Raw genomic sequence first — 20057 nt, 5'->3', positions numbered from 1 at the left:
TCTGGTAAATAACCAATAGCGGAACCTGGATGCCCATATTGGCTCCTACATATTCTACGAAGATCTTTATCAGTCAAACCGCATAACAACATACGTTGTTCCCTTTGTCATCGGTACGTTACTTTCCCGAGATTCGATCGTCGGTATCATCATACCTAGTTCAATCTCGTTACCGGCAAGTCTCTTTACTCGTTCCGTAATGCAACATCCCGCAACTAAATTAGTACTCACATTGCTTGCAAGGCTTATAGTGATGTGCATTACCGAGAGGGCCCAGAGATACCTCTTCGACTATCGGAGTGAGAAATCCTAATCTCGATCTATGCCAACTCAACAAACACCATCGGAGACACCTGTAGAGCATCTTTATAATCACCCAGTTACGTTGTGACGTTTGATAGCACACTAAGTGTTCCTCCGGTATTCGGGAGTTGCATAATCTCATAGTGCCTCTAGGGCATATAAATAACAACTATTATTGCATCTAGTGCATATTTCCTTCACGTGCAACTAATTCCTTCATGTGTGCCACCCCTGGTTTCCTTAAGGGGACTGTACGGCTGGCAGATACGGTGGATTCCGGAGCTTGTGCGCCAAGAATATCAAAATAAAGAGTGGTGGCCACTAGCCAGGATCTGTGTATATGTGCATTCTCCTTAGGACAATATATGGGATTTCTTTGACTCCAGATTCACTAGAAGTGTAGACTAGTGCAATAATAGATCCTATCTAGACATTCCGCCTAGATCGTCAACATCCATCTCTGGAGACATTACTCATGATTCATTGGATACAATATTCAGAACCACATTGCAACTTGTCTCTGATATAATATCATATAAGAGGGAGTAGTGTTGTTATCGCAACACGAGGCCACAAAACTGGGTAAAATTTGTGCATCGTGACCATCTAGTAATGTGAGGTGACATGTTATCCAGGTACATTCACCATATTGTTGTTAGGTACATCCTGCAACACCATCGATATTTGGTGCCGACCATGGGGAACCTCACGTTAATAGATCGGATCTGCGGTATTTTCTCTATCTTCAAACTTCGTCTACGTCATCTTCTCGACGTAATCATCTTTTCTACCTTTATCGATATCATAGGATCTGCTAGGAGTGGATACATCAACCAGACATCCTCCTTTTTTATTAGTCATTGCATCCATCTTCTTGACAATGTGAGAGGAAAATGGTCTCCACTTCTACCGAAATATTGACCCTTCCACCTTGCAGCTAAATAAAATGTACCCATGTGTCGTTTGCCCACATATATCAATAAACCAAATTGACATGTCCAAAAGAGTAAATGGTGTGGCAATGCGCACCTTTGCATGTTGAACAAATATGTGTGAGTCAACACTTTCTCTACTAGTTGTGCATGCACAAACTAAATAATCTGAGGCTTAGATGCTATGCATGCACCAATTTTGCTTTATTTATAAAGTTGGACGTAAAGCCTTTTTTGGTATGCATGCACCAACATCTTGGGCTAATTAAGTAGGGGTGATATTGGTAACAATAATCATAGTTTGGCTCTCCTTCATCCACGAGCCCAAAATTGTGCGCCTATTTTTGGGAGTCGAAGGGAATAGTTGTTGTGGAATTCCACAAGCTCCACCTCACGCCATGCCCACCCGTCGTTTTCTAGCCCGGCAATCCGAATCTACCTCCGTATTTCATGGGCAAAGTTGACCACCTCACAGCACCACCATGCCATGCCCACCCATCATTTCTCTCATCCTTGTCCAAAATCCACCACCACGCTCTCCTCCCTCCCACTATTGACCATGATGGCGGAGATGTTGTTTCTCGCGTGCCACCTTCTCCTCTCCCTCACCCTCATCATCTCCTCCCTCTCCCACCTATACTTCTCCTTCGTTACCCACCTATCCCTCGCGCACACTAACAACCACCACTTTCGCATCCTCTAGCATCCACTCTTTCGCATACTCCCCGTCCTCGCTGCCCTCCCATTTCCCTTCCTTCCCATCGCCCCCACCTCTCACCTACTCTCATTCACCCTCCTCCCTCCCCTCCTCCTTCTACTCCCACTCCCCTTCCTCCCGGCCAACCACCTCCCACTCCTACGCCCTTTATTTTTGTCCCTCCCTCTATTCCTCCAAGCCCATGCTGTGGGTCTTCTCGCCGATGCATTCCCTGCATCCGATCTCCAGGTTTACACTCTCTCCATCGCCACCCTCCTCCTCATCGTGGCCGCCACTACTTCCCTAGTCTCCACATTGTCGCAGTCGAGAACCACCCACCACTTGTTGGCGGAGACGTTGTTTACCTTTGTCGGTATCGTTGGTGGCCTCTGGGCTCTCCAAAGCGGCCTCAACCTTTATGTTGACTCCTGCATCCCCGCGGGTTGCCACCAGCTGATGGACACAACCCTCGCACCAGCCACACGTTATGATGTTGATGAAGCTAGGCTATAGGCCATTGCAGTCATGGATGTCATGCTGTCAGTGCATTGCTTGATTGCGGCAACTTTTGTGTCTGGGTTGCATCTCGGGGTGGCAAAGAGGTATGGGGTTGATGGTGGGGGTGTTAATGTTGGTATGGGGACAGGTCGAAGGCATAATGGCATTGGGGGTTCATATGATGCCCTGCCGATGGTGCCTTTGTCATCGGGGGCCATTGAGGAGACGGAGCATTTGCCTGTGAAGGGCGTCGTTGGCAAGGTTGTGGCACGGGAATAAGAACGAATTGAATTTCATTGACTAATTACTAGGTATACATTGATCGTCTGAATTAATGTGTGTTGCTCAGATGTCATCCTCTGAAACAGTTTGTTGTATGTGGCCAAATTTTGTAGATGATTGGTGATCATTAGTTGCTAGGGAGAAGCTAAGTGAAATATGGCATTGGTGTTGTCTTGTTGAGTTGGTGAATGGAGCCTTCATGTCTTGTTTATTTCATGTCTTGTTGAGTGACATCGCCATGCATCAACATCATCCGCATGCGCATGCTTGGACCAAAAATCCAACGGTCCACATATGGTCGCGCTAGAAGGTCTGTTGAGTCGTTCTCTGTAGATAACATGAAAAAGGCTATTTGTTTACACTAAAAGGTCGACTTCTTGGTTTGCGATAAACAAAGTCACAATATATTCGAAATCACTAGTTAGAGGATATCTCTTGCAAAGGTCACTCTCACATTCTCTCGTGGTGATAAGTGGTGCATTATATGCAACACTTGTCGCAATCTGAAAGTTTCATATTTTTTCGTAGATTCATTATCAAATAATTTTATCTCTTCAATCGTGCGTCCAAGTCATGAACCCTTTTATTTGTTGTGTTTCTCATGTCAAGATCTTTACAAAAATATCTCATGTTAATTGTTTCGGATGGACCTGCTTCAAAATAATAATAATCAGAAACCGAAAAAGGACAATTGTCTTTTTTTCTTTTTTTGGAAGCATAATTGTGTTTTTCAAATATTTCGGGAATCACAACTGTACTTCATGCAACTATGCTTTTTCCACTTTTCAGGGATTATAGATGTGATTTTCACTTTTTCAAAAAAGCATAATTGTGGAAGTACAGTTGTGCTTCACCACGAAGTAAAACTGTGCTTTTCAATTTACTTTTGAGAAGCACACTTGTACTTCACTCGAAAATACAACTGTATTTCATCGTGAAGAAGCACTGTGCTTTTCTAGACGATGCTCACGTGAAAAAAAAATTGACTACTTTTAAGAAAACATAGAAAAACAAGCAAATCCAAACAAAAAAACCTGAGCAAAAAAAGAAGAAAAAAGTGTTCATGTAGTGCATCCAGCGTGCGACACATGCGTCTGCTGAGCACACCACTTGATGCTCTTCCAAACACCTCATTAACCCGTAGCGGGCACCCTTGAATCCCGACATTTCCTATTTCACGCTTCAGGCGCTCGTTATTGTGTATTTTACAAATGGGTACACACACCCCCTCCCACGCTGGGTCGGCCCATCTTTTTTTTTCCTGTTTTTTCAATCCGCAAAAAAGACTCATGGAGTGACTCAAACCTGGGACCTCCTACATCGACGCATGTAGCAGCGACCACACCACCTGTCGTGGTTCTAAGTCTGACAGTAATGTAGGGGGGTAAATATAGAGAGGCGAGGTCTTAGCTATGGAGAGGTTGTAAGGACGCAAGGTTTACGAGTTCAGGCCCTTCTCGGAGGAAGTACTGATAACGCTAGTAATAAAGTGCTATGATGACCATAAAAGCTACTTAATGACCGACCGTTAGCGTGCGGAGTGACTTTAGGTCTCCTGGATCTTGGTCGAGTAATTGCTTCTTGGTCGAGTGTCTTCGAGTCTGTCGAGTGGAACACCTCCAAGTCGATTGAAAGGTGATTTATCCTAGAGGTGTCCTTGGGTTGGGCAGTTAGGACAGGTCCGTGGCCCTACCCTAGGTACATAGCTTCATCATTAGCCCCCGAATGGATCGAGGTTTGAGTGGGGAAGGAGTTGAGGACTTCTCCGACTCGTTTTCCATGCCGTGAGCATATCTTGTTTCGGATCAATGGACCCGAGTGACAACAGCAACTTCCTTTTCAGTCGCCTTGATCCATTCTTAATTCTTCGTCGAATGAGTTTCTTTACTTGTAAGGCTCCGAGTGACGGTGCGGAGGAGATCTTTGGTCTGACGAGTTGTTTGCTGCCCGCGGATTTAGTGGGATCCGAATTTTGGGAAGCGCACGGGACGGGGGAGGCCGCAGTAATTGGATGGGATAGAGTGGAGCCGCCTCGATCCCCGTGCCGCCTTTTTCGCCACGTATCGCTCGCGCGGTCGTTATGGGATTTGACAGAGCCATCTGGGCCTACCTGTCAGCCACTCGGAAGCGGCCTCATATAAGGCGTTGGACCAGAGTCCCCCGAACAGTGCGCCCCATTACCTCTTCTCCTCCTCACGCCTCTCTGCTGCGCTTGCTCTCGCCCTAGCGCCACCGCACCACACGCGTCACGTCGGTGACAATGGTGAAGGAGAAGACAGCGGCTCTGGAGCGGGTTAAGAAGGCGACGGCAAGGTCGAAGGGGAAGGCGACGAGCCGGGGCGGATATTCCTCGCGGACTGGCCTGCCGAAGGGTTGGATCCAGGGCGACTGGATCCACTCGAGGATCTCCAAGAAGACCTCGACGACCTGGCCGAGGGAGGGCTGATCCCCTACGACTCGGTGCGGCTTCCGGGGAAGGAATCCGAGCCGCAACCCCGGGAGGGTGAGCGCGTTCTTCTTGCCACCCACGTCGACCATGGGTTTTCCGTGCCTCCTCATCCTTTCTTCCGAGGGTTTTTGAACTTCTTTGGGGCTCAACTCCACCATTTTACCCCCAACTCAATCGTTTATCTTGCCGCGTTCATTTCCTTGTGTGAGAACTTCTTGGGTTGTCGACCTCACTGGGGTCTTTTCAAGCATATTTTCACTTGTCGCTCCCAGACAGTGAAAAAGGCTAATCCGAGTGACGAGGGGACCCAAGTGATCCAGATGTGTGGGGGTCTTGGCATCCAGACGAGGGGAAAAAGCTCCTTTCCGGCCATGATTCTTCCCGATTCAGTTCGCGGGTGGCAGTCGACCTGGTTCTACTGCAAAGACCAGTCGACGCCAGGGCAATCGACTGGCCTCCCTCCCTTTACCATGGACCGAGTGGAAAAACCCTCCCCTTTGAAGGTGCTCCCGGAGGAGAAGGCGCACGTGAAGGTGTTGGTCAACCGAGTGGTCCAGCTCATTCGTGACGGGGTCACTGGTATGGATATCTTGGAGGTCTTCCTTCAGTGGCGCATCCAGCCTCTCCAAGCACGAGACCACCCGATGTGGATGTATTCGGGTCTAGAAGACTCCACTCGGATCCACCCGGAGGAGGTCGACGACGACACGCTGGAGAAGTGGCTGTCGAGCATTACCGGGAACAAGGACAATCCCAGAGGAGCCAGGAGAGTTCCCCCATTCGACCAGTCGCGTGCACCAGAGCAGGTCTGATTCTGAGTTTTTGCTTGTAATCTGAATTCACTCGCGCAGCTATCTGTATTGCGTCGACTGACTTTGTTCTCCCTGCTTTCTTTCAGGCCATTATTGAAATGTATTCGATGCCCAACGAGGAGCAAGAGCAGGCTCTGGAAGGCGAGGCGAGTGGTGGCAAAAGTGGCGAGTGGACTTCCGATGGTGAAGGGGATGGTGGAAGTGACGACTCAAGTGATGGAGAAGAAGTCGAGTCGCCTCCTCGCATAGAGAGACGATCCAAGCTCAACCAAGAACGGCCGAGTGCCCGCGACAAGGCAACTGCTCAGGCTGGTCAGTCTTTGAAGCATCCTCGGGTCCCTTCACCAACCCCGACTGAGAAGGCGCCAAAGCACCCCAAAGTTGCAGAGCCGAAGACTCGGAAGGCGCTACCAAAGATCAAGATCGACATCCCTGTCGCCTCCGCATGAGTGTCTCTCCTTGTATTCACTCGACGCTCCGCGCTGTTTGTTTTTCTTGTTTTAACTGGACGAACTTTGGAATTGTTAGCGCTGCCACTTCCGGGACCTCAGCTTGCAGGGATGATGATGAGGTGATGGAGGATGCGGTCACTTCTAATCCGGGTATGATTTCTGCCATACTATCTTTGTTTGGTCGATTCAACTGCATCGTGCATCATTGGGTGACGTGATTTTGGCAATTTGAACTTTGCACAGCTCCCAACATTATTGACCTCCCTGATGATGATGAAGAGCCCGAGAGGTCTTTGACAAGGAAGAGTAGGCGAGCTCCTGTAAGTGAGGCGCTACAGTCGACGCCGAGGGCGGAACCAGTCGTTCAGGACACTGGTGACGTCAATCGGGGTTCTATTACCTTCGCGGAGCCCCTATCGAGTGCCTTGCCTTCTTCTTCGACTTCTCAGGCTCCTGTCGACCCGCCTTCAGTTTTTGCGACCCATCATGTCCTAGAGGACGAGGTGAATGCTGCTAGGCAGGCCATACGCCAGGCGGGCATTATGATGGAGAAGATGAAGGTGGTGCGGGACGCCAGCCAAGCCGCCTATGATGCCAGCTCGGCTCTCCAGAGCAACGTTCAGGTTAGTCGGCTATCTGAAGATTCTTTCCGAAAATCTTTGCGTCTGTACACCCACTGGGTGCGTCGATTGAAGTTTTGGACTAGTGGGGGCACGCTGAGTGCACCCACTGGGTGTAGTCCCCGAGACTACGGTGGACTGCTGGCAGTCCACTGTAGTCTTTGTATTTTGCCGAATGTATAAACCAAACTGGTAGTTTGTCTCTTCCACTCGACTTTGGCGGGCTGGTCGAGTGGGATCAGAACTGGTGGGGGCACGCTAAGTGCACCCACTGGGTGTAGTCCCCGAAACTACGGTGGACTACTGGCAGTCGACTATAGTCTGAGTTCTACTTTCTTTCTCTCTCTTTTTTTGTAACGATAACTTCTCCCCTTTGATTTCAGAAATCTTGCGATCTTGGAGCTCGCTTTGCTGACTTGGAGAAGCAGCAGATTCAACTGAACCTTGATTTGGAGCTGGCCAGGACAGAGCTGCAAAAGGTCAGAGACGGCGCCGCAAGTAAGACGATTTTGTCGACTGGTCGGTTTTAGGCTTGAGTACCCTTCTGCTACTTCCGAATCAATCATCATTTCTTTGCAGAAAAACTGAGAGAAGCTCTGGCGAAGAAGGATCAGGACTTGGCTGCTGCCCGTAAGGAGGCTGACGACAAGACCGCTCTGGCCGAACAGAAGCTGGCTTCGGTCGGCCAATTAGAAGAAGAGAATGCCAGGCTGAAGACCGCTCTAAATGAAGCCAACAGGGAGTGTACACGCTGGAAGAAGGATAACCTCAACCTGAACGAAAAGATGGAAGGCATCGCTTGCAGGAGGGACGATCTGGAGAGTTACTTGAGGAGCCACGCCAAGAAGTTGTACATCAAGCTTGAAGGTGCACATTTAGTTTAGACTGGTGTTTTTTTTGTGTCGACTCAGTGTATGAAAATTGACTTATCCTTGGATCGTGAATGCAGAGTTTTGCCAGAACTTTGAAGAGGAGACTGGGCGGATCGAACCAGGTTTGGATCCAATCAATTCTCCCGTGAAAGATGAAACTGCCATGAATCTGCTCCGACTGGAATCTCGCATCGACGGTGTCATGGACTACTTGGCTCGGCCGAAGGTCGCCATGTCACGGATCGACCCGGCACTTTGGCCAGAGGCTACGCTCCAAAACGATCTCGAGTCTCTGATGACTCGACTTAACGGAATCCCTGACCGAGTGCAGGAGTGGAAGAAGTCTTCTGCTTGGTGTGGCACTGATGTGGCTCTGTCCTTGGTTCGTGTCCACTGCAAGGAGGTGCGACAAGACAAGCTGGCAGCAATCAAGGTAGCCAACACCCAGAAGCATGACTTTCGAACCTTTATGGAGACTTTCATCACCGCAGCCACTCGGATAGCCGACGGCGTCGACCTGGATGAGTTCGTCGAGCCTGCCAGCCCTCCTCCCGTGGTGTGAACAAACTCTTGTGTCCTACCTTAAATTTGCCTCGGAATGCCGAGTGGTTTTTGTAACCATTAAACCTTTTCGGGCTGCACGCCCGAGTACCTCGATCCGTGATCCAGAACCTTTAGGATTTTATCTGAACTTGGTTTACCGTTGAATATCTTTATGAGTCTCCTGCTGAGTGAAACCATTCTTCGTTCGAGACAACTTTCTATATTCGCAGCGCAGCCCCGAAGGAGAGGAAAGCAGACGACCCATGTCTTGTATTTGTGGCGAAGCTCTCCAGGAGAAGGTGGCAGTCGACCCACACCCTGTTACTGCAGAGTGGGACAGAGCGCACATTATATTTGTGGCGAAGCTCTCCGGGAGAAGGCGGCGGTCGACCCACACCCTGTTACTGCGGAGCGGGATGGAGCGCACATTGTATTTGTGGCAAAGCTCTCCAGGAGAAGGTGGCAGTCGACCTGCGCCTAGTCGTTCTTGAGGATTGAGATGTGTTTCGTACTTAGGCGAGTACTGGACTGCAACTAAGCCCTCGGGTGGGAGGATTGCTCTCCACTCGGTAGGATTTTTCAAACTTACGCGAGTGCCTGACTGCAGCTAAGTCTTCTAGTGAGAGAACTTAGGCGAGTACTGGACTGCAGCTAAGCCTCCGAGTGGGAGGATTGCTTTCCACTCGGTAGGATTTTTCAAACTTAGGCGAGTGCCTAACTGCAGCTAAGTCTCTAAGTGGGAGAACTTAGGCGAGTACTGGACTGCAGCTAAGCCTCCGCGTGGGAGGATTGCTTTCCACTCGGTAGGATTTTTCAAACTTAGGCGAGTGCCTGACTGCAGCTAAGTCTTCTAGTGAGAGAACTTAGGCGAGTACTGGACTGCAGCTAAGCCTCCGAGTGGGAGGATTGCTTTCCACTCGGTAGGATTTTTCAAATTTAGGCGAGTGCCTGACTGCAGCTAAGTCTCTAAGTGGGAGAACTTAGGCGAGTACTGGACTGCAGCTAAGCCCTCGAGTGGGAGGATTGCTCTCCACTCGGTAGGATTTTTCAAACTTAGGCGAGTGCCTAACTGCAGCTAAGTCTCTAAGTGGGAGAACTTAGGCGAGTACTGGACTGCAGCTAAGCCCCCGAGTGGGAGGATTGCTCTCCGCTCGGTAGGATTTTTCAAACTTAGGCGAAACGGATTCGCAGCTAAGCCCCCGAGTGGGAGGTCGGCTCGCCACTCGGTAGGATTTTTTTCAAACTTAGGTGAAACGGATTCGCAGCTAAGCCCCCGAGTGGGAGGCTGGCTCGCCACTCGGTGGGAAACTGTTTTTACAAACTTAGGTGAAGCGGATTCGCAGCTAAGCCACCCACTGGGGGATTTCTTACGCAAACAAAAACAATAATAACCACTGGGAAGATTATAACGCTCTTGTCTTTGATAAATAAACTACAGGAGTTTTTATTATTACATCTCATCCGAGTGAGAATTCAAGTATAAAAGGGGCGGAATAGCTCCGCATTCCAGGCTCGTGGCTCATCAATCTGGCGATCGACATTGTAGAGGTGGTATGCTCCATTGTGGAGGACTCTGGTGACTATGAAGGGGCCTTCCCAAGTAGGAGCAAGCTTGTGTGGTTTCTGCTGATCCACTCGAAGGACTAAGTCTCCTTCTTGGAAAGCTCGGCTCTTCACGTTTCTGGCATGGAATTGATGCAAGTCTTGCTGATAGATGGTCGATCGGAGCAGGGCCATTTCTCTTTCTTCTTCTAGGAGGTCGACTGCGTCCTGCCGGGCTTGTTCTGCTTCATCTTCTGAGTAGAGCTCGACTCTGGGAGCGTTGTGAAGCAGGTCACTCGGTAAGACTGCCTCAGCTCCGTAGACCAGAAAGAATGGGGTTCTTCCGGTCGATTGATTCGGGGTTGTCCTCAATCCCCAAAGGACTGATGGGAGCTCGTCGACCCACGCACCTGCTGCGTGCTTGAGATCGCGCATCAATCGGGGTTTCAGTCCTTTGAGAATTAGGCCATTTGCCCTTTCTGCTTGTCCATTCGACTGGGGGTGAGCGACCGAAGCATAGTCGACCCGAGTGCCCTGAGAGGCACAAAAGGCCCTGAACTTGTCAGAATCGAAGTTTGACCCATTGTCCGTGATGATACTGTGCGGAACTCCATATCTGAATATCAACTCTCTGATGAAACTGATAGCGGTGCAAGCATCGAGATTCTTGATAGGCTTGGCTTCAATCCATTTGGTGAACTTGTCGACTGCTACCAGCACATGAGTGAAGCCGCTCCTGCCCGTTCTCAATGGCCCAACCATGTCCAGCCCCCAAACAGCGAAGGGCCAGACGAGTGGAATGGTTTTCAAGGCTGACGCGGGCTTGTGCGGCATATTGGAGTAATACTGACACCCTTCACACTTGTCGACTATCTCTTTAGCCATCTCATTGGCCCTTGGCCAGTAGAACCCCGCTCGGTATGCTTTAGCCACAATGGTCCGAGAGGACGCATGATGACCACAGGTCCCCGAGTGGATATCGTTAAGGATCATCAGACCTTCTTCTGGTGTGATACACTTCTGGCCGACCCCAGTCGCGCTTTCCCTATATAACTGTCCCTTTATGACTGTAAAGGCTTTGGACCGACGGACGATCTGTCGAGCCTCTTCCTCGTCTTCTGGGAGTTCTTTCCTTAGGATGTACGCGATGTACGGTTCTGTCCAGACGGGAGTGATAACCAGCACTTCCATTATCAGATCGACCACAGCTGGAACTTCAACTTCAGTCGGATCCGTGGTGCTTTTTGGCTGCGGTGCCTCTTCCGTGAAGGGATCCTCCTGGACTGATGGTGTGTGGATGTGTTCCAAAAACACATTGCTGGGAATGGCTTCTCTTTTGGAACCTATTTTTGCCAAATCATCAGCTGCTTGATTTTTCAGTCGGGGTATGTGATGAAGCTCTAACCCCTCGAATTTCTTCTCCAGCTTTCTCACTGCATTGCAATAACCAGTCATGGCTGGACTTCTGACATCCCATTCCTTCATCACCTGATTAACCACCAAATCTGAGTCGCCATAGACCATGAGGCGACGGACACCGAGTGAGATGGCCATGCGCAACCCATATAAAAGTGCTTCATATTCTGCTTCATTATTGGAGGAATCAAAATGGATTTGAAGAACATATCTGAGTTTATCTCCTCTGGGGGAGACCAACACCACTCCGGCACCGGAACCACTCAGCATCTTGGAGCCGTCGAAAAACATAGTCCAATGCTCCGAGTGAATCTGAGTCGGCAGCTGCTGTTCAATCCACTTGGCCACGAAATCTGCGATTGCTTGGGACTTGATAGCTTTCTTTGCCTCAAACTTGATATCAAGGGGAAGGAGTTCAATCGCCCATTTTGCCACTCGACCAGTTGCATCCCTGTTATGCAGGATTTCCGATAATGGAGCGTCGCTGACGACTGTAATGGAATGATCAGAGAAGTGGTGAGCAACTTTCTTGGTGGTCATATAAATCCCATATACAAGCTTCTGATAGTGAGGATATCTTTGCTTCGATGGGGTCAAGACTTCAGAAATATAATATACTGGGCGCTGAACTTTGAAGGTTTTCCCTTCTTCTTCCCGCTCGACCGTAAGTACCATACTGACGACTTGTCCTGTGGCTGCAATGTAAAGCAGCAAAGGCTCTTTGCTGATTGGGGCAGCAAGCACCGGCTGGGTGGAGAGCAGATCTTTGAGCTCTGCAAACGCTGCATCAGCATCAGGAGTCCACTCGAACTTGTCGGACTTCTTCATCAATCGGTAGAGAGGTAATGCCTTTTCACCGAGACGAGATATGAATCGACTGAGGGCGGCCAAACAACCAGTAAGCTTCTGGACGTCGTGCACTCGCACGGGGCTTTTCATTCGGAGTATAGTTCCAACTTTTTCTGGATTGGCGTCGATTCCTCGTTCGGAAACGAGAAAGTCGAGTAACTTTCCGCCAGGGACTCTGAATGTACACTTTGATGGATTAAGCTTGATATCATACCTCCTGAGGTTGGCAAAGGTTTCAGCAAGGTCAGTCGGCAGGTCGGAACCCTTCCGTGACTTGACCACAATATCATCCATGTATGCTTCCACGTTCCGGCTGATTTGAGTGAGCAAACACTTCTGAATCATCCTCATGAATGTGGCTCCAGCATTCTTGAGGCCGAACGGCATGGTAACATAACAGAAGCACCCGAATGGAGTAATGAAAGCTGTCTTGATCTCGTCAGGTCCATACAGACGGATCTGATGGTACCCGGAATAGGCGTCTAAGAAAGACAGTCGCTCACATCCCGCAGTCGAGTCGACTATCTGGTCGATGCGGGGGAGAGGAAAATGATCTTTCGCGCAGGCCCGATTGATATGTTTAAAGTCAATGCACATGCGAAGTGACTTGCCCTTCTTGGGGACCATGACAACGTTGGCGAGCCACTCGGAGTGGTAGATCTCTCGGATGAACTTCGCTGCTAAGAGTCGAGCCGCCTCTTCGCCAATAGCTTTTCTCTTTTGGACGGCGGACCGTCGAAGATGTTCCTTGGCAGGTTTTACTTTTGAGTCGACTCTTAGGCGATGCTCAGCCAGCTCCCTGGGAACCCCTGGCATGTCAGAAGGCTTCCATGCGAAGATGTCCCAGTTCTCACGGAGGAACTGGATGAGCGCTTCTTCCTATTTGGAGTCGAGCGTTGTCAAGATATGAGTCGGGGCGGCGCTGGGGTCGGTCGGGTGGATGTGAACTGTCTTTGTGTCGCCAGTCGACTGGAAAGCTGACTCTGTAGCGGGCTTCTTGGCTCGCAAGAGATCACTCGGGTCTACAGTCTTCTGGTATTCCTGCAACTCCACCACTGCCATCTGTGCGTCGGTGATCTTCGAACCCTTCTGAAAACATTCTTCCGCTTTCTTCCGATTGCCTGTAATGGTGATCACACCTTTGGGGCCAGGCATCTTCAATTTGAGATACATGTAACATGGTCGGGCCATGAAGCGTGCATAAGCCGGCCTGCCCAAAATAGCGTGATAGGCACTCTGGAAGTCTACAACTTCAAATGTCAACTTTTCTTTGCGGTAATTCTTGGAATCGTCGAAAACCACATCAAGAGCAATCTGGCCAAGTGATTCAGCATTCTTCCCAGGAATGACTCCATGGAAACTCATGTTGCTGGCACTGAGCCTGGACATCGGAATGCCCATCCCCTTCAACGTCTCAGCGTATAATATGTTCAAACCACTGCCACCATCCATCAGGACTTTGGTCAGTCGAGTGCCTTCAACAACTGGGTCGACCACCAAAGCTTGCCTCCCAGGGGTGGCGATGTGCGTTGGATGGTCGGACTGGTCAAATGTTATGGCAGCCTGAGACCATTTCAGGTAACTAGGTGTCGCCGGAGTGACCATATTCACCTCTCGGTTAATAACTTTCAGTCGACTTTTGCTCTCAACATCAGCAAAAATCATCAGGGTGGAATTGACTTGAGGGTATCCGTCATCACTGTCCTCTTTGTCCTCGACCTTGTCTGACTCCTTTTCCTTACCCTTGGGCTGCTTGCCCTGGAACTGCTGGATCAAGAGTCGACACTGCCGAGTGGTATGCTTCGGGTAAATAAAATTACCCTCTTCATCTTTCTTCGTGTGGACGAGACACGGTAAGTCCAACACATCATTTCCCTCCTGGTATTTAACCTTTTTGGGGTTCCAAGGCCCTTTAGATTTCCCTTTAGACTTTCCTTGGGCCAAAGCTAAGGCTTCCCCGGGAGCCGCTGGCTCGGCTTTCCGCTTCTGTTTCCGATTGGAATTGCCTCTGGTTTTTTGGGTGACTAACTTGAGCTTGCCACTCCTGAGTCGATCCTCATCTTCGCCATTAGCGTACTTGGTGGCAATCTCCATCATCCGATTCAGGGACATATCTCCAGTTCGACCGAATTTCAAATTCAGTTCTCTGTACTTGACGCCTTCCTTGAAGGCACAAACTGCTTGGTGGTCAGGCACATTCTCCACCGAGTGATGCAACGTGATCCATCTCTGGATGTAATCCCTCAAAGTTTCATTCGGCTTTTGCACACAAGACCGCAGTTCCGTCAGTCCTGCCGGTCGCTTGCATGTGCCTTCAAATGTGGTGAAGAACACTCGGGAGAGATCTTCCCAAGTGTAAATGCTGCTAGGTGCTAACTGGTTTAGCCATGCTCTGGCCGAGCCCTCCAACATGAGAGGCAGGTGCTTCATGGCCACTTCATCATTGCCGCCGCCAATCTGGACGGCCACTTGGTAGTCCTCAAGCCAAGTATCGGGCTTGGACTCGCCAGTGAACTTACTGACTCCAGTCGCCAACCTAAAATTGGGAGGAATCACAGCAGCCCTGATGGCTCTACTAAAGCACTCTGGCCCCGAAACATGTACTCTGGTGCTGGCAGGCGCATCTCTGTCGTGGCCTTCTTGGTGAGCCCTGTTCCTGTCGACCAGACCTTGGACGAGGATGGATCTCGCGTCAAAGCCTGGCCCTCTGGGGTCGACTGGAATCCTTCGCCCACCACTATGAGGGCGCATGTCATCCTGCTGGCGAGGCACATACGACCCGCTCCTCGGGGGAGGCGGGGGCATTTGACGTCGACCGTCACGATCGACTCGGTGATCATACTGCTCATGGTTCCCATACTGGTCACGCCGGTCTCCACGTCCCTCACGCCTCGGGGGCGATCTCGGGCTGTGAGCCGACTGGACTATGTTCGCGGCAATGGATCTGCTATGAATTTTGTTCCGCGACTGAGAAACAGCGGAATTCTGATCTCCTGCTGCCCGGAGTAACGCTCTGATCTGCAACAAGCCTCTGCCAGCCTCCGACTGGGAAGGCTGAATCGACTCCTCTATACGGGCCGCAGCTGCTAAATTCTGAATCGAAGTCCGATATACCTGCGGGGGCGGGAAGAGCCGACGTCGACTGGATTCGGGAACCCGTTGTTGCGCACGCTCATCGAGTGCTCGCTGGAGGTTCTCCAGTCGAGTGCGCTCGGCCAAGTTTGCCAGGCGCGCGTCCTTCAAGGCACGAGCCTCGGGGGTTTCTCCAACGATAGGAGTGTGCAGCGCATCCATATTCCGGCGGCGAAGTTCTTCTCTCTGAAGTGACGTGAGAGGCTCGGGAAGATACTCCTCATGGGGACGCGACGGGTCGCCTCCTCCTGCGCCTCCGTCGGTGCGGGTAAAACCGGGGGGACTGGGCGGTCCGTCGACCGTCAGAACCTCCGCCGCCGGATCGCTGCTGTCGCACTCGGATGCGGTCTCTTCGGAGCCAGTCGAACAGGTCGTAGAGGGATTCGTCGGGCTCGATCGCTGTGACTTGAGGGGTGGCCGACTGACGGGTCACCGCGTGTCTCACCCACCGCTGAAGTCTTGACCGACCGGAGCGCTTGCGCCGGCGGGAAACGGGGAGGGAGGACAACACAGGAGCCGACCGGTAGGGGGTCGACGGTTGCCGCAGGAGAACGCCGCGGATGCACGCGCTAAAGTGTGTTGCCCCGCGGACAGGGAGTGCGTCGACGTCGAGCGGAGCCTCCTGAAGCCAGGCGGAGTCGTCGGCGATGAACGTGAGCGCGCTGAGACGGATCTCGCGGCCCTCCACCAAAACTTCGTCGAAAACCATGATGATTCGGGTCGGAAAAGATCGCAACTCCTCCAACAAAACGCTAAAAAACCTGCCCCACGGTGGGCGCCAACTGTCGTGGTTCTAAGTCTGACAGTAATGTAGGAGGGTAAGTATAGAGAGGCGAGGTCTTAGCTATGGAGAGGTTGTAAGGACGCAAGGTTTACGAGTTCAGGCCCTTCTCAGAGGAAGTAAAAGCCCTGCGTCTCGGAGCCCGGAGGCGGTCGACTGGATTATATGTGTATGAGTTACAGAGGTGCGAACCCTTGTCTCGAAGGAGGGGGTGTCTTATATAGAGTGCGCCAGGACCCCGGCCAGCCCACGTTACGAAGGGTTCAATGTACATTAAGGCAGGGCGTTACTGATAACGCTAGTAATAAAATGCTATGATGACCATAAAAGCTACTTAATGACCGACCGTTAGCGTGCGGAGTGACTTTAGGTCTCCTGGCCGTCGAGTGGTTGGATCTTGGTCGAGTAATTGCTTCTTGGTCGAGTGTCTTCAAGTCAGTCGAGTGGAACACCTCCAAGTCGATTGAAAGGTGATTTATCCTAGAGGTGTCCTTGGGTTGGGCAGTTAGGACAGGTCCGTGGCCCTACCCTAGGTACATAGCTTCATCACCGCCAACTAACCCAAAGTGATTACTTGCATCTTTTTCTTTCTTTTTTTCTATCTTCTGTTCTTTTTTCCTTTTTCTTATTCCTGGTTCGATGATTTTAAAGTCGTAAAAAAATCTTCAGATTGATGAACTTTTTCGCGGAATTGATGATTTTTTTTCAAATCGATCAACTTTTTTCCAAATTCGATAATCTTTTTTCAAATCGATGAACTTTTTTAAATTCATGAACTTTTTAAAACCCATAAACATTTTTTAATTCATGATCCTTTTCTTTTTGCAATTTCCTCAACTGTTGACTGGTCAGCTGCCAACCTTGGGGAGCAACTAGTTAAGGAGCGCTCTTTCGGGAGCCTCGCAACGATCAGCGCCACTTGGCGCGCTCTCAGCTATTCGTCACGTGCCGTGCTCTGGACGCTTCCTTCGGATTTTGTTTTTTTATTTATTTTTCCGTGCGTGTTTTCGGCTTTTTAAACGGGTTTTTCCGACGTTTTGGTTTTCCCCCGGTCTTTTTTAGATTTTCGATCAAAAAATCGAAAAAACACTTTCACGAAAAAAAACACGTTTTCTTTTCTTTTTCTTTCGTGAAAGTCACGGTTTTTCTTCCGCGAGAGGCACGGTTGTGTTTTAGCGAGAGTCACGGCCGTGCCTCTCGAAAACGAAAAAAAGTGTTTTCTATTTTTTTTTCTTTCGCGAGAGTCACGGTTTTGCTTTCGCGAGAGTCACGGCCGTGCCTCTCAGAAAGGGAAAACAAAACGTGTTTTCTGTTTTTTTTCATTCGTGAGAGTCACGGTTTTGCTTTCGCGAGAGGCATGGTTATGCTTACGCAAAAGTCACGACCGTGTCTCTCGGAAAGGGAAAAAAATACGCGTTTTCTGTTTTTTTTCTTTCGCGAGAGTCACGGTTTTGCTTTCGCGAGAGGCACGGTTGTGCTTTCGCGAGAGTCACGGCCGTGCCTCTCGAAAACGAAAAAAAATATGTTTTCTGTTTTTTTCCTTACACGAGAGTCACGGTTTTGCTTCCACGAGAGGCACGATTGTGATTTTGCGAGAGGCACGGGCGTGCCTCTTTCGGAAAGGAAAAACCGTGCTCCCGGTTCGGTTTTTTCACCCGGTTCTTTTTGACTTTTTTTTGAAAAAAAAAGTTTGTCAAAATCTATCAACATGGGATCTAGTTTTGAAAATCTTGACACGAGGAATCCAATAGTGAAAACGATTCGAGATTTGGACGCACGGTTTAAAAGATAAAACGTTTTAAATAAACGGATCTAAAAAAAGGAAAACTACCAGGTTACGACAAGTGGCGCGCTATATGTGCGCCACCTGTCATGATCTGAAAAAGTGAAGTGTTCTTTGCAATGAGTACTCCTTAATTAGTGATTCCACCAACCTCAACCAGTAAATGTGATCGAGTACTCGCCATGGGCCGCCCATGAGTGATGGCGCGTAGGCATCAGGCGTTGAACGCGCCGAATAAGAGCTCACTGAATCCTCATTAAATTTTTTAGACAACCTCATTAAATTTTTGGAACAAATAGTGTAGTTTGTGTTGGATATCTGTAACGAGCAAGTGAAACAAAGCGCCATGAGACTAGTCATAGTAAGAGTAACCTTAGCAATAACATCGAGTCCAACTTATCAAATTTGTTTATGTGGCAGTGAGTTAATGAGGAAAAATGTAGTAGTAGTAACTTAGCTAGTTTTTTTTTGCGGGGAGTAATTAGCTAGTTACTGTAACATCAAATGTCCCAATGCAATATGAGTCTATAACCTAATAAATAAAGCTATGCATGTTACCACACTTATGTTATTACTCCCTTCGTTCGGAATTACTTGTCGCAGAAATGAATGTATCTAGATGTATTTTAGTTCTAGATACATACATATTCAAGACAAGTAATTCCGAACGGAGGAACTATCCACTATAAAGATAGTAATATAGCCTAAAAATATATATATGTTATTAGTGTATGTTACTCTCTATTGTGACTAGTCTGATGAGCTAGGCCGGAGGTTGGAGCTGGACGTGGGACGCTAACAGTCTGGCTGGACGCCGAGCGAGGCGCGCGCCCACGTGTGGCCGTAAGTGAGGAAGCCGAGCTCTGATCCGCTGACGTGCCGACGCGTCCACAGGGTAACGCGTCCACGCAAGCAGGCTTCGCCGATGTTCCGCTCCTCCCTGGTCCTGGTAGCCTGTGGAACGGATCGGTAGCCGGCCGGGCCGGCTTTGCATGCCGCCGTGTCATTGTCAGCGGCGTTCTCTCGCCACGCAAATATCTCCGATGAAACGTGTCTCCTATCCAATGGTTAAGCCACGCACTTGGACTTCGCATCTTGTATTCTTTATTTAATATTCAAGTTTTTCCCGCAAATCACGTTACCTTTTTGTTACAAGGAAATCAGGGTCCTCGACCGGGACATTGACGGATCCCATAGCATCTACTGCATGATTATGTACCCGGCCATAGCTAAGCCAAACGTGTCATGAAACATGGTGACATTCTTCAATATCCACCACGTCCTAACAGTTCGATGGTTATCCTCCTTAAACACCTCAGGAGAATTCGATACAGTGTATACTTACTCGGCCCACCTAATAGTTGACGTTAAGTCCATCTCAATTTGTACAATAGCGAAGGCAGGAACATATCTTAGGTATGTCGAAATTCATGGAAGACAATACGGAGTACAATGTAATTAGTATACTAGATATATATGTACATGTGACATGAAAGATGTTTTCCGGAAAAAGAATACCAGAAATATGTCGTATATATGTGCACATACTTGATATATGGGGCAAAGGTGGGCACCAAAACTTGCCAAATAGTTGGCTCTGCCACTTCTTTTGTACCTGTATCATTATTCAATACGATGTATCCGTGTTTAAGTTTGGCATATCCTAATTGGGATTCGGTTAAATTTCAAGCTTCCAATTAAGAAAAATCAGCCTGCAATTTCTTTTTAAAGAAAAATCAGGTATAAAGAGCAACAAGATGAAAGTGCAAAAGTATATCAAAAAAAGATGGAAGTGCAAAGCCTTTTATTTTCTTTGTGTGCTATCGATTTATTTATTTTTGCAACTTTCAGTGGTGCCATACATACGACACTATACCCCGGTGTTATATCATTGAAATGATAACGCAGATAAGGTTAAAATAAATTCAGAAGAATGCAACAAGTTTAGGACTCGAATCCATGTGGACATATTTTACCATCATGGACCAAAACCAAATGAGCTATGATCAATTCTTTTCTTTCGACACCGCAGATCAAAACATTCATGTGTGTGTAGCAAAGTATTGGGCACCATCGGATCACTCATCATACTAA

At 49.1% G+C, this 20057-nt stretch overlaps 1 pseudogene; it reads left to right on the top strand.

The window, feature by feature from the left end:
- The first annotated feature begins 1797 nt into the window (after positions 1 to 1797).
- LOC119271479 lies at positions 1798 to 2829 on the top strand (annotated as a pseudogene).
- The last annotated feature ends 17228 nt before the right edge of the window (positions 2830 to 20057 follow it).

Source organism: Triticum dicoccoides, chromosome 3A (assembly GCF_002162155.2).
Source record: "Triticum dicoccoides isolate Atlit2015 ecotype Zavitan chromosome 3A, WEW_v2.0, whole genome shotgun sequence".
Classification (NCBI taxonomy): domain Eukaryota; kingdom Viridiplantae; phylum Streptophyta; class Magnoliopsida; order Poales; family Poaceae; genus Triticum; species Triticum dicoccoides.
The sequence above is the reverse complement of the archived record's forward strand: the minus strand, read 5'-3'. Positions and strand labels throughout refer to the sequence as shown.